Here is a 14069-nt window from a genome sequence, read left to right as displayed (position 1 = left end):
CACTTAATATTTGAAAGCCATCTAAATCTAGTCTTTCCAAATATTTACTTTGTTTTGTTTTCTTTGAATATATACTTTATTTTTGAAGTGTATAGTATCTGAATTGCTTTTTATCTTGATTTATTTTCTTCCACAAAAATAGAAAAAAAACACACTATAGTTGAATTTAATTCATCATAAAATGGCTAAAATAATTTTTCTTCAAATTCAACTGGAAAAAATGTCAGTTCTCTAAACCTTAAAAATAATTAAAACTTTAGGCAGACACTCTACCACTTGAGCTAAATCCCCAGCCCCATAATTAAAACTTTAAAAGCTTATATTCAGTTATCTTGGTTTGTGTCAAGGGTAACAGTGATTGTCACAGACTCCATTTGCTTAATGATAAAAAGGAAAGTGAAGCCTAACTCATCTCAGTGAACTAGGGCTCACCATTAGTTATAATTTTTTGCATTTTTAATCTTTGAAATAGTGATTTTAGTATTAACTTCCCTTATAGATAATGTATAAATTAAATTAATATAGATAAGTTGCTTAGAGTAGCATCAGGTACATGGTATAACTTTAGTGGTGTTATATACTATCCATTAAATTGTAAGTAAACTCTAACATGAAACTTAATGGTGACATTAGACATTTCTGTCAGGATGAAAGTCAACTGAAATCTCAAATCAATGTTTGATGTGACAGAGTTAATATAATGCTATTATTAGAACTATTTTGAATTTCAGTATTTAGCAGTAGTTTTTGGGTTTCACTCATTTGTCAGCTAGGAAAAAATCTGTTAATTTTAACACAGTGTTTTTCTCTCCCTAAATAAATAAATTTAATAAAATTAAATTGTGAAAACTGAAAAAATTAAGTTCCAATTTAGATTAGTACTGAATTTATTTCTCTGGATAAAAATAAAAGAAAAAGAAATGAGTAATAGTAATAACTTTCTTTTTCTTTAAGTAAATATTGAGGTTTTGTGCTCTGGTTAAATTAAATTAAGAAAGTAAAAATTTCTACTTTGTTTCAATACAAGAATTTTGAAAATATATTTTTGCTCCAGAAAATATATAAATATATTATTCAATTCTTCAGAACAAAAAAGAGAAATACATATTGCTTGCAGAAATGTTGTTTTGAAAGATAAAACTGATAGTCCATTTACTCAGCACTGAAAACAAGTAGATTATGGCATCCTCCAGGCTGGGGAGAGTTAGAATGAATGGAAAACAAACTAGAAGTTGTGAATGAGACAAATGATGGTTGCACAGGTGCCATCAGCAGATGCTAACCTGGGAATTCTAAACATGCTTGTAATTCTGTCAATTTTGTTTTTGTTTATCATGTATATATTCAGTTTGGATAAATAGAGATTTTATGGCAAACATGCAGAAAGTATATAAATGGGCTGGAGTTATGACTCAAGATGTAAAGCACCTGGCCCTGTAACCATGAAGCCCTGAGTTCAAACCGCAGTCCTGGCAATATAAAAAGTGTATAAATGAATATAATGTGTCCAGTTTATAAAATATTTCATAATTTATCAAAACAGTAGTTGTTCATTCTTTTTGAAAATATTGAAAACAGAAAGGTACTATTACTAAAGTATCAGTTTTTACTGAGATTGATTTCTTATTTTACTAGAAAATATAGTTTGATATAAAAAGTTTAAAAGTCTAACATCTAAACTGAATCACAACATTGGAATGGATCTCTGAATGCTATAAAAACAGCAAATTTTAATGCTAAAATAAAATGATTTTAGTGAAATAAAATAAAAAACCACATTTATACCAAAAACTACATGTCCTTAATAAAATCCTAGAATAGATAGAATATGTGCAAAAAGAGTAAGATAAGCCACTGAAGAAGCTATATTAAATACAGAGAGTATATTGAATAGCGACGATGGAGTCTATGCACTGGCACATTGACCTGCATGCACTTGTTTAAGTGAATTATGTCACTGGTGTACAGTTTTTGAAAATGACTGGAAAGCATTCCATTTCTTCCATATTTCTACATCTTATCACACCCTTCTTACTCTAGTGTTTCCATTTTTGGTCATTCAAGTCATATTTCATGTATTGACGGTCCTGTGGTTTGAACTCATGGTCTTATGCTTGCTAGGCAAGAGCTCTACCCCTTGAGCCACTCCACCACCTTCATTATTTTAAATGAGGTAAATCAAAAGGGAATTTTAAAATTCTCCATCTCAGTAATACCAGTGAAACATATTTGAGTATTCATCTGATCACCTCAAAATAGTGTCATCTTCTTACCAATCATGTACAGCAATTATCCAGAAAGACAAAAGTAATTAATTGAATCCTAGGTTTGCCTATTTTTCAGAAGACAGCCAACATTTCACTACATCCTATCTGAAATACATTTCTCTTCTAAATAGTACTTAATAAGTACTTTAAAATAATAAAACACAGATGAACACAGATGGTTCAATATATGATTCTTTGAATTTAAGGGATGAAAAGTAATATGTAATATATAGAAACTACACTTCAAGTTTTTACATTTTAACCACCTGTCATCCACTTGACCATAATGTGTATAACCATTCTCCCATAGATGAAGCATGTTAAGTGCATTTCTTGGCTCATTACATTCTCAACTACCAGAGTTTATTGGGATCTAATTTGACCATAAATCAAAGAGCATCTACTTTAAAGATAAATAAATTATACCAATATCATTTGTTTAAGAAAAATTGTATTTCAGACAAGTAATTGTAAGATTTTTAATGGACTGAAGTTAGTGAAGAGCATTGAGTAACTGTAGAGGAAGCAAGGTGAGTACAGGCTCACATTCACTCACTGGCTGAGGACGAGGGGGCTGGTCTTTGTAATTCCCTGGTTCTTGTGGCTCAGGGAAGTGGCAGGGTGTAAATTATCATCTGAAGCCAAACAAAATACCACAGAATAGAAGAAAGTCAAAATAACTGTCACCTTGGGTTCATTTTCCTTGAAACTATACAATTCTTCAAAACATTGAAAGACAGAGTGCAGGAGGTCCCACGTCTCCTTCCCAGGAGAATTAGAATACATTAATAATTCAAGGGTGATTCATTGGGGAATTCCATATATGTATACAGTTACTTTTAACAAGTTCACCTCTCCCATTATATTCCCATTCCCTCTTCTTGGCTCCCTCCTTTATATACATGTGGTTTCATTATACTTTCTTTGAACATATACATGTAGCATATTTAGATCCTCCCCCCCACCGTATCCCATCTTTATCCTTTCTTCTCCCATTGACTCTCCCTCAGACTGTTCTCTTTCAAACTGATGTATCATCATCATCATCATCATAACCACCACCACCATTGTAGATCTAGGTTTTACAAATGAATAAAAACATATATACATACCATATGTATATGGTATGTCTATGAACAGACATTATATCTACTTACATAGATATAGTATATCTATCTACAAATATACATATCATATTTTCTTTGTTTACTCTTTGGTTGGTGGGCATTTTGGCTGATTCAATGCTGGATTGAAGTCCAGCATTGTGATACTTCCAACATTGTTCTTTTTGCTCAGGAATTACTTTTACTATTCCAGTTCTTTTGTTTTTCCACATGAAGTTAAGGATTGATTTTTCTATTTCTGCAAAGGATAACATTTGGATTTTGATTCCCAGTTGTACTGAATCTGCAGATTGTTTTTGGTAATGTATCCACTTTCATATTAATTCTGCTAATCTGTGAACATGGGAGGTCTTTTTATCCTTTGTTGTCACCTTCAATTTCTTTCTTCAAGGTTTTATAGTTTTCATTGCAAGTGTTTTTCCCCTCTTTTGTTAAGTTTATACCTCGGTATTTTTTTGAAGTTATTGCGAATGGTATTATTTTTCCAATCTCTTTCTCAGCCTGTTCATTGTTGGTATACAAAAAAGGTACTGATTTTTTACTTTATATTCTGTGACATTGTAATCATCTTTGGAAAGGACAATCAGCCCCATTAAGTTCTCTGGGCACATTTAAAAATACTATTATCATTAAACCAGTTGTTAAATTTGTTAAGGTTGAGAGACAAAGACTAATTCTTCTTTTGCTTTTGTATTTGATCTGTACAAATGTCCCACATGTTTGATGACTTGACCCATTATACGTGACTATCCTTTGCTAAAACTTGAACCTCACAGATAGATAAATAAATGTAACTGCCAATAAAAATGCACATGATTAGTATTACCATAAAACAATGTCTTACCAATATTGAAAAGGATAGAGAGGATTTATATTTCACTCAGATAAGCGATTGCTTTCAGGTGAGTTTAGGGTCAGAATGGAAAGGGACAAGATATTATTCAGCTTCTTCTGCCATGCTTTTTGCTTTTATGTAAAAAGAAGACAAAGTATGATAAAAATCTCAAACACTGTAAATTCTGGATTATAAAAATACATTTTTAGTTTACTCTGTATTCTTTTATATATTCTTAAAGATTCTCAGTATAACATGGAATATTTGTAATAGCTATAACCATGTAAGATTTTTTGCCATGTACTTTTCACTTTGAAAAAAAATCTTATTGTCTTTTGTTTTCAAATAAATATATAATTGTTTAATCTGAACTATTTCTGTATATTAGAAACATGGTTATCAAAATTGTAAACAAAATAAATTATACTATATTTTAATGTAATTCTTTAAGAAATTGTATATATCCTTTCCAGATAATTTATATATAAATCAGCAGGTAGAGAACAATATAATTTTTTGCATCTATTATTCAACCCTTAGCAGTCATGTCTTCTTTAATCCCTCTGATTTGTAAGCATATCAAAATCAGAATAGAGCTACACCAATAACAATGACTAGATTTGCTGTGTCTGGAAAGCACTGATAGAGTTGCATGGGCATTAATGACATCTGCTTAACTGAAAACTCTGAAGCTTAGAATGGGTCTTGGAATCATAAAACTATAGCAGGCAATTTCCCATTTTTCTGTTGTGTGAAATGGTGCTACTTTGCTGTGACTATCTTCTATTAGCTTCTGAAATCAATATGCATGGAAAAACAGATCATTTTTAATAGGATCACTTTTTCACCTTAAGAACTAAAATGTTATCCTAACTGAATACTGATTTATTCTTACACATATAAATACAAATGATTTCCTCAACAGGGGTCAGTAGGACTAATATAAAACCTCCCAGAGGCTCTTTTTTGTGGAAATAATAAGATATGGTGAATGATACCATAAACCAAGAATTTTAACTCAGTTAATGGTAGCTATTTATCTTCAACCCAGAAAAAAACAGAAAAACCTAGAGAAAACAGGGAAATGCAGATTTTAATTCTACAAACTGTCATAGTTTTTCAAATAATGTCAGCATTATTTGGAACATTGTTCAAAACACATTTTAATTTTTCAACATAAGTTCAATTTATTATACATTTGTATGCCTGTCTAAATGATTTCTTTGGTAATACAATCTCATAATTTATAACCCGTTACATGTTTTAGACCAAGTATTAATAAAAGTTCCTTTGAATAGGTAAATAGTATAGTTATTTGATATTGCATTGTGTAGATTCTTCATCATCAAACAATAATTGTGGACATGTTCAAAGTGCTTACTTGTGCCAACATTTGGTTCACAGTTCAACACATTATGTAGACAATCTTATTCCTCTATTTTTTAACAGATTAGAAAATTAAGACATTTACTAAGGTAAACAGCTAACACTTGGTGCATTGCAAGTTTAAACTGAGGTCTAAGTCTAAAGCCTATGAAATTAACTGTTTCTTCATACTACCTCTCCTACTTCATTAGTCTTCAAATCTCACAACTAAGCATTCATACCTTTGGCCTCTTTCGATTTTCATTTCTGAAAAAGACTATCCACACCGTTATCTTCAAATTGCACTCAGAATCTTTGACATCTTTATTTTCAATAGTAGTCCACCTCTCTCACTGTGGTCTTAGATGACCACAGTGATCTCTCACATGATCTCTCACATGATCTTAGATCCATGTGCTCAAATCATCTCTTGGATAATCTTCCACTGTCTCAAAGAAAACATGCTTCAGATCAAATATATGTTTGGTCCATCTGTAGCATTTTTCTTCTACTGTTTTCCGCTTTCAGAAAAGTGAAATGTTTTTAAGAATATTTTATTTCCAAAATTAGTTAAGGTGGAAAGAAAGCTAAAGAATGAATTCTGGATTTATTGTATGACTCTTGTGTTGATTGAGCTCATAAGCACCTGGCAGAGTTGCTGCTCTTATGGAACTAATGTAAGTGAAGAAATTTCTTTTAAACATGTGCACAAATAATTGCATATTTAAGATTTTGATACTCATTATACAGTAAATTTCACACTTTTGTTTAGTATCATAATGAACAGATTATAAAGTGACATAGTACAAAAGGAAAAAAACAGAATGGATAGAATGGATGGAGTCATACAATGTATCAAGGCAATGATAGTTAAACTGAGATTTGAGTGATAATTATAAATTAAGTAAGTTTCATGAGAAGCAGCAGGTGTTCATGTGTGTGTGTGTGTATGTGTGTGTGTATCTCTCATTAGTTGGAGAGCTGAAGAATACTTCTCTATTAATTTCCTTTAGCAATAATTCATGGATTGTGTTGACTTTGAGCATGGGGAGAGAACAAGCATTTACAGCAAATTTGATATACCACGCAATAATAATTCTTTCTTGAAACGATTTTTTCAGTGTATATTCCTACTTTGAAAATCTTTATCTGGTGTCATGGCACATGCTTGTAATTTTACCTCCTCAGAAGATGGAGGATAATCATGAGTTGGAGGCTAGTCAAGGAAAAGTGGTGAGACCCTATCTAAGAAACAAAATACAAACAAAAGAGCTGGGGTGTGAGTCAAATGATAGGGCATGGGTGAATACATGGGTACAATCCCCAGCAAAAAATAAAAAAGAAAATCATTACCTTAAGAAGTCTTATCTCATGTCTAAATTAATAAACTGCCATAGTTTACTCCCTTTTGTCTTTCTTTTAACTTGTCACCTGCCAGTTCCATATCTTTAAAGACACAATATGACATAGGTTGATCTCCAGAACCAATGACTGGTTCCTATTATATTAGGAGTAACATGTGAGCTTTTTACAATGTTCTTGGTTGACTGATCCTGAGTTAGAATCTTAGGTCTTCCTACTCCTATTTGTCAGGAAGCTGCAATTGCACTTATATTTTTACTTTTTTATTTTTATTTTTTATTAGCATATATTAGTTATGCAGAGGGATTTCACTGTGATATTTACTTGGTTACACCCCTTCTATTATTCTTCTTCATCCTTCCTGCCCCCCTTCTTAGAACAATTTCAACAAGTTTCATTATTCAATTTTTACACACGCATAAAAGGTGTCTCAACTATATTCACCTTTCTTTATCCTCTCTATTTACCCTCCCCCTTCCCACTGGCATCCTTCCCTGGACAGGACCTGTTTTGTCTTTTTGTCATTCTTTTGTTAAAGTGTATATTGATGGGTCAAAGGGTTTTCACCTTGGCATTTCATACATGTATATATATATATGTACTTTACTCATATTAATACCTATATTATTTTTTCTTTCTCTTTCACTTCTTATGTATACTAATAGGCTTATTTTCACTCCTCCAGAAATTTATCTGGGTTTTAGTACTGTGAAGAACAGCTCCTTCTCTGTCTCTTCTTTTATAAAAGCATACCATCCTTAGATTCAGTTTGCAAATGTCTGAGATCTTTGGCTCAACTCTGCCCAACTTAAACTATGCTTCTGATCACATCTTGAATTTTCTTTCATAGCAACCACGCAATTAACACTTGTGGATTTATCTATTATTTGTGTGTTTAAAGTGTACTTTCACAGATTATAATTGAGTGTGATTTAGCACCATGAGAAAAGGCCCTTTGTTTGCTTGTTGCATCGATGTCCAGCATATACTAATACTCAGTAATAAGTAAACTTGAGAAATGTATAGTTTTTGGTGACTTCATGCATACCATGTTCTCATTCACATATCTACAAGTCTGAAGATTTCTTTTATCAGAAATGTTCTCTCTTGTTCCTTTATCTATATTTTATCTAATCTTTAAAATTCCTACCAAACTTAGTGAATAAATCTAATAGGATTAGCTAATAAATCTAATAGGACTTCAAATAAACTTAGTTTAACCTATGCTATTATACTGCAGTCTTTAAAGTTAATTGAAAACAATTAGTTCACTAATTGTTTCTTTGCCTAAACTATGAATATTCAGTTGATGTACCATAAATTGTACTTTTGTTTCTCTCTCAACACCAAGAGAACTACATCGGAGAAATGAGGCAGCCCATGGTTTTATCAATTCAGGACCTTCCAAGAAAAGTAATTAAGCACCCAACAGAGTAATTGAGAAAGTGTAACGAAGGGACAAATTACAAATGAAATCACCAAGAGGTGTCAAGGGCACACAGAAGGAAAGTAGCCAACATCTCATAAAGTGAGAGCTTCAGTTCCAGCAGGGGTCAAGGTACCACACTGGCCTCAGAGTTCCCAGGACAGGTATGTAATTCCTGATGACCCATAGCCCAGCAAGCAAAACACCAAGAGAACAAGGATACCACTCTCAATCTTTCACCCTGCAATCTCCAGCTAGTCTTTCTCATCGGGTAAAGTAAACTAAAGCCAGAGCACTAAACTCCTTTACTGTTGATAATGGTCCACAGCCCAGGAAATGGGATTGAGAAGACAGATAATCCAAAGGGATGAGAAGAATAACCCCAAGGCCAACATTTCAGTTTGGTCCCAGCATCCATTGGCACCTGGAAAACAGAACTTAATTTCTCTTCTTTGTAACTCTCAAGATGAGTGGTCCATCATTTCAGTAATCCTCTGTCATTCAACCACCAGGCTTCTACAGCTAAGTAACTCTGCTGGCCACTCCAGATCTTCTTAGCAGCTTTTATTCAAGGCAGTGTGAACAGGAAAGGGAAAATAAGGATGCTGCTTAGAGAGCTTGATGTGAAAGATCCATACGCCATTTCTCACATTCCATTGTTCCCAAGTCGTTCTCAACAAGGAAGACCCACTGAGGCTGCTGGAATTTTAATATTAATGGACAAAGAGAAAGCTAAATGGAAAACTACTGAAGTGCTCGAGGCAGAGGAAGCAACATGTGCAGAGGCATAAGACAGAAAGAGGGTTGTTTGAACACATTTATGCCCGAGGAGACCAATGATTAAAGTGTTTGTAAATAAGTATCCGTGTAATCCTTTCCTGAAATTTTCCCTATCGTATGTTGTGTACAACATGTCTCCTAAAGTGGCTTATCTTAAGCAGTGAATTTTTCCACATGAGCAACAAAATGTGTGTCGTAAACAGGTATATGTATATGTTATTGATTTAATCAAATAAAACTCTTGCAAATTTAATTGGGTCTATTTCTAATGGAAAGCATAATTGTCTTTGTGCTCCTTGTTAATTATGTAGATATAAATGAAATGTCATTTCCAAATAATGGTAATTATACTCATTTAGGTGGAAAGCCAAATTGCATATTTAATTCCCTGATACTTCTGATAGGCATTTTTACTAACAGTGTTTAATTTTCCTGAGCATGCCTGTGAGGCAAAGAAGATACTGAAATCATCACTGGTATTTTCATGTCTTTCTGGGTAGATATATTTAACATTTCACTCTGAGTTTCCCTGGGTTCTTTCACACTAGAGATGTGCCATATCTCTAAAGATTGCTGCATTGCCCTGGCCTTTTAGCATGGTGAGAAAGGAGAAATATTTAGTAAAAGTCAATGAATTGCTAAAGGGTCAGTCTTCCATCTAACTCTTTTTGGTTTCATCCCTTCTTTGACTCTAGGTTCTAATAGTTCAAAGGCAGTTATCCCCCTTAGACCTTAAGAAGAGAATAATTATAGGACATTTTCCCAAAACTATTGGAATTAATTGTGCAGGGTAGACATGTCAAATGTTATATTAAATTGTTCCCAAATTAGAGAGAAAATCCATAATGTGCAAATTTATGAAAAAAATTAATAATGCAAAACAGAAGCCGAATTTACCATGCACTTGGCAAAGAGAGACACTTTCCTCTTTCCATAAGAGGAGGAAGTTAGGAAGTAGGAAGGTGCTTGAAGGCGGGATATTTTTATTCTGAGGAGAAAAGGGAACAAGAATAAACCTAAATAAAAACCGTCTATTTAAAATGAGTTCCTAAATTGCTTCTGTTTTCACTAATATGGGGAAGGGTGACTAGTTGAGCAGTTACAAAATCATTTTACTTTATTTTTTTTATGTTTGTTGGCCACATGAAACTTTTCATTATGGATTTGAAGTATTCTTTGAGTACCAAATGATCTCTGAAATTCTGACTACATTGTAATATGTTGGGTTCATCAATAATTGCCAGTCACTGAGGATTTATGTTTTTTCCACATAACCTTTGCACACTGTCATTAAATTTGTTCATCATTATAATTATTTTCTAGGTAACTATAGCTCTTCATTCTGTTATCATTTATGTAAATATATTTGATAACTATGGCTACCTGCCAAAGAGCATGCTGTTTGCATTTTCTATCCTCAACAAATTTTCTACTGGTACAGAAGTGAAAAACTGTCTTGTTTTCTCTTTGTCTTTTCCTGTGTTGCTTAGATTCTTCCATTCTTCAACATATCTGGCAGAGTTATAAGAATGTATGTAATATGTTTGGAGAAATTACTTCTTTTTTAAAAAATAGTCATTCTTTTCCTCATGCTTTGCTCTGGGTTTCTTGCCCCATGGACATCCTGGAATTTCTTTTCAGTATCAACCTAAGAATACCTTTCCCAGATGATAATCCTGTTTTCCTGAATCCTATTTTTGCTGTTTCTCAGCTTGCAATCATTTTAAATAAGAACATCTTCCCAGAGTTGGATAGAAAGACCACATGAGATATAATTACATACTTTTAGGCTTTATGTTTTAAGCTGGCTTTATTCTATCCTTTTCCAATTTACAAGATTACACTTCATTTTATAAATGGACTGGAGATTTTAAAGTTCTAAAGAAAAAGTCCTATGTGTCTAATTGTTCCCATGATGATATGTTTTTTGCTTAAACATCTGTGCAGTTGTTAAGACTACAGTTCCCTAATAATGATATGCTTTGTATATATTAAGGTTATGTAAAAACTGTAAGTTGTTAATCACAGTGGAAATTTTTTAGGGGAATCTCAGTCATAGATCTCAACTCTACTTTGAAAAAAGAATTACAATACTATCAATTGAACAAAACTATGTTCAAATGTAGAATGTATTCCTAATACTTCATATTTAATATACAGCTTCTAAGATGAGAAGTTCTTTATGAACTTAACAGTTAGGGAACACATTTTTAGCTAAATTGGACTGGATTTCAGTCAACTTTTTATATTCCAAAGAAATTAGGATTTTTTTGAAAATGAAAACAAGTATTTTGAATTTGATACTAAATTTTAGCAAACTTGGATAAAATTTTAAACTTGGTGGAACTGACTTATCTCCTACATTAGTCAAGTCTTCAGATTTCTAAAGTCACAAGGAAGATTAATTTATGGTGGTGTATCCTGTGAATACAAGTGAGAAAAGCCATTTCAACACTCCAACTCATTAAGACGATAGATATGACAGCTACTCATAATTCAGGCTTATGGTTTCCATTTTTGGGCAATCTTTTCCACTGTTTTCTGATGGAAGTCATTGTTTTCCCATTAATTTGTCCTTTTAGCCTACTTTTAGAACATTTGATACAATTTGTTTATATAGGAGATAAATAATACAATCTATTCTTATAGGAGACACTGGTGTTTAACAGTTTCAAGGCCACAGCAGGTACTTAGGGAAATTTGGTTGCAAATCCTATCATTTAGAATCTATGCTACAGGAACAAAACCACATGAATATCAACAGTTTCTTTCCATTAACTCAGAATGAAATCTGTCTTATCTTATGCATATATATATGATAAATATATATATGTGTGTGTGTGTGTGCTTGTGATGCATATATTTATAAATAAGTCAGCACTTATCTGTTTTCCTAGATACTATATGTTCTTCCAGTAATCTCATTTTCTATTTCTGGTCACAATTAAGAAATTATGGAATATAGTCACCTCAGATGTGACTCTTAGACCTCGTAAGAATATAAATGACTAGTTCTCAGATAAAAAAGGAGTTTTCTTGAGACTGGTTTATTTCATACATACATTTGTGGTTCACAAACAGATGAATGTGAGAGGACGTTGGAAGCTTTATTTGGGTTTCTTTGACTGTTCTGATTTTTGCTTGTGTTTTCTTTTTTCTGCTAGGTTGTAACCTTTTCCTGTATTAGAGCATGTGAGAGTATCCATAAATAATTGTTTCAGCTAGTGTGGGATTAAAGACCTTTTCAACAACTCTAGATTTAATTTAAATATGATAGATGATTTATTTGGGAGGAAGAAAGAAGGAGAGGAAGGATGAATCATCTCTCAAATAGGTTGATTCTTAAACCATCCCTGGCTTGAGGTACTTTAAGTCTTACAATCAGTTAGGGAAACTGAGATGTATAGGTGATTAATTCAGTGTACAGAAAACAGCAAAATGGGAAGAATAATATGCAACCCAAGGGAAAATTGTCAACAGTTTGACTCACTTTTAGATCTATTAGTGAAAGTCAAAATTGAACTTGAGTCATCCAAAGCTCCAAGATCTGCTTAGGTGAGCTTATTATGAACATGGTTAGGAATTAAAATATGTCCTGATAAATGCTGTAAAAAATTAAGTCTGATTTTACTCCTCATTACTCAAAAGATTAAAGATAAATTGTAAGCAGCTTTTGAGAAAAGGGGTTATTCTGTGAAGGAATTGACATACTGTGGACAGTTATGAACAGCTCCCTGGTAGAATATTCTCTTTCCTTTCCCTTCTATTCCTTTCCTTCTTTTTTCTTTTCTTTTTTTTTCATTTCTTTTCTTTCCATTTTCCCTGTCCTTTCCTTCCCTTCCTTTTCTATTCTTTCTCTCTGTGTGTGTATGTGTGTGTGTGTGTGTGTGTGATGCTAGTGATTGAATTCAGGTTCACACATGCTAGGCCAACACTCCACCACTGAGCTGTACTACCAGCTCCTCTCAGGAACTCTTGTTATAATTTTGTATATTATTAACTGGGGCAACTTTCACTATGTTCACAGCTGAAAGGAGAGGATTGGTTACATGAGCACATGCTTTGTAGTAGGAAACTACTTTCACTACTAGATGTATGATGACTGACTTCTTTAATCCTACTCCTTATTTATTAATGTATATTAAAGATGGAACGAGATGAACTATAGAAGAAAACTGCTTTCCTTTTCCTAAATAAAACCTATAACATCCTCTGCCAAGACAATAAGTGTGCTGATACACATAAATAAGCTTCTTGGATTGGCTATGTCAGTTATTCCTCATTGGAACTGACTTTGTTTCCTATGAGACATATGGCAATATCTTCAGACAGACATAAACATTGTTTTTGAGTTTAATAGTAAACTTCAAAATTTAAAAAGAAGGAACTATGATGGAAACCTTTAGAAATTTGGTTGGAAATGGAATGATAAAGAGAACACCAATGATATGACTATGAAGTTGATGTTGGTTCATATCAAACATCAGGTGCACTTCAAGTAAATCCCCTCCATCAATTCTTCAGACAGTTCTGTTGATTTCACTGTGTATGCCAGCCTTGATGACTTTAAGAAATGTGAGAGAAATAGAAGTCAAATATCTGGATTCTTCTAGACAAAATCATTGTAGTGTGAGCAGAGAGCTTCCATTCTGAATGGCAAAGTGACCAAAACCTCTGACATTGTGCTGGTGTGGAACCAAGGCCCTCAGCATCAATGTGGAGAAATGGTCACGGTAAGTAAAGAACAAGTGTGGAGCCCATGCCTAGCGAGCACAAAGCCTTGAGTTCAAACTCCTGTACCTAAAGAAAACCTCTCATTGGTCTTATGCAAGACCTAGCACAGTGAACATTCCTTGGATTTCTAATGGAACTTCCAATGGCCAGGTGAAAAGCTTGAGGTGTGCGATGAT

The sequence above is a fragment of the Castor canadensis genome, chromosome 4, assembly GCF_047511655.1.
Source record: "Castor canadensis chromosome 4, mCasCan1.hap1v2, whole genome shotgun sequence".
Taxonomy (NCBI): Eukaryota; Metazoa; Chordata; class Mammalia; order Rodentia; family Castoridae; genus Castor; species Castor canadensis.
Note: the sequence above shows the minus strand (reverse complement) of the source record.